Here is a 2,304-nt window from a genome sequence, read left to right as displayed (position 1 = left end):
ATTTAAATAAAATATTGATTAATCAATAATTTAATGAAATAAAAATGTGCAATTAATTTTAAGATGAGCTATTCATCAACTGTGTTGCGTGAAAAACTTATTTTGCGTTCACATGATGTTTTTTTTTAATGAATTCTGAATTATGTGAAAAGTTTACACAGATTTACAAATATTGTAACATAAATATAATATCAAAATTATGTAACTATTTTTCATTAATTAATTAATTTGGTAATAATAATGTTAATAATAATTGTTCACTATATTGTCTATTGTGTTATATATACATTATTAATTTTTGCATTATAATTTTGGGAATGTTAGATGGGAATTTTAATTTGTTGACATATTTAGTTTTATACGACACGATGATGCCCTACCCTGCTTACATCAAAGACTTAATGGTGTAACATAATTCACGCCATGTTTCCGTTCGTCTACGTCCTCCTACCCAGCATCATCATCATCGTCGTCGTCTCGTCGTCCTCACTGCTTTATACGTGTATTCAATGTTTTTGTTCCTCCACGATGTTGATGCATAAGTTACAACAATCTATCCTATTCATGAATGTATCTTTCATTTATCTATCCATGCATGCGTCTATCCATTTGTTAATCCATCTATCTATCTGCTCATTCATCTGTTTCACCATCTATCCATCAATCCATCCATCCATCAATCCATCCATCCATCAATCCATCCATTAACTAGTCAGACAAACACAACACACACACAGACACACCCAACAAATTGTTTCTTCAACTCAGAGACAGGTTCTCATGGTAACTAAGAAGTTAATTGGTCTTCACTTAAGACAGAAACTGAAACTTCACCCAGTTAATAATAATTAATTGTATGTACGCACAATTAGAAGATACAAACGACAGGACAGAGATGATGTCCGGTTCATTGCGGTCCAAACTCACAATTGAATAAAATAATGATTAAGCATCATTCATCTTGCAACACTAACCAAACTTAATTTATGTACCTGAGTTTGTAAAAATTGTCATTGAAATTAGGAATTTATGACTATGTAACTATTCAAAGCAGACTCAAAACTATTTAATATCGAAATATTATTTTGATAAAAATTTAGAAAAAAAATGTCTAACAAGTTGAAATATTAAAAGTCATTAAAAGTCGCATACGGCTCGGAGTTAACATCAAGTTATTGAGTTATTTTGGAGAGACGACGAACGAACAAAAAATGTTTGTGTATGGTTTGTGTGCGTGTTTGTTTGTGTGCGTGTTTGTTTGTGTGTGTGTGACAATGTTAAATTAAAAAGCGTTCTATATAGTACCAAAAATTAATAAATAGAAGTTGAATATTTATATAAAACTCTATGCACACACACACAGGCCGTATTATCTCATCATATATCCCATTTCAAATCACATCAGAAGACTCATGTAAAGCACGTTCAATTGACTCAGAAGTAGCACGGGAAAAAAAAATTGCAAAGCAAAAATTTACATACAAGTATTGGTTAACCCTCAAACACCGAAGAAAAAAAAACGTTGAAGTCGTTATGGGTCGAATCGACCCACGGTACATAAAAATCGTTTTTTTGCCACAAAAAACTAATAAAAATATTCTTAATTACAAATTAAATTTAGCAATAACTTTAAACAATAAGTTATTAAAAATTTAAAAAAAATTACTTTTAAAACTTATAAAGATTTAAATACTTAAATTTTCTTTTCGCGGCAGGATATGTTAAGGTATTTTCTAAGTTATCTTAATATATGAAGTCATAAAATTTAATGATTTAATTTAACAAATGATCAATAACAGACAATCAATAACAAATAATGTAGAAAAATTAATGATGTTCATATATTCATATATGTAAACATATATGTAAAACACACACACACACAGACATAGATACACACATATACACACGCTCACACACATATGTATGTAATAAATATATAGGCATACATTTATACATACATGTATATATATATATACATACAATTACACACACACATACCTATTATACATTTTATATATGACATATTCATGGTGTGGTTGCATACATTCATGTGCGCATTTGAAGGCATTCAACGTGTATAAAGTTGAATGTTTCTCTTTTCAAGAGTTGATTTGATTGCGTTCGAGGCTGAATGTATAAGTTGATTAGTAGATGGTTGTTAGTCGGTGCTGATACGTGTGTTTATTTCACTTGCTGAGTACGTATATTGCTTTGAATTTATTAATAAATTATTAAGCTTTTAAAAGTCAACTCTGCGTTACAAAGGTTATGACGTTATGTGAGTACAAAGTGGATTCATAG

The sequence above is a fragment of the Helobdella robusta genome, assembly GCF_000326865.2.
Source record: "Helobdella robusta unplaced genomic scaffold HELROscaffold_2, whole genome shotgun sequence".
Taxonomy (NCBI): Eukaryota; Metazoa; Annelida; class Clitellata; order Rhynchobdellida; family Glossiphoniidae; genus Helobdella; species Helobdella robusta.
This window is presented reverse-complemented; position numbering follows the sequence as displayed.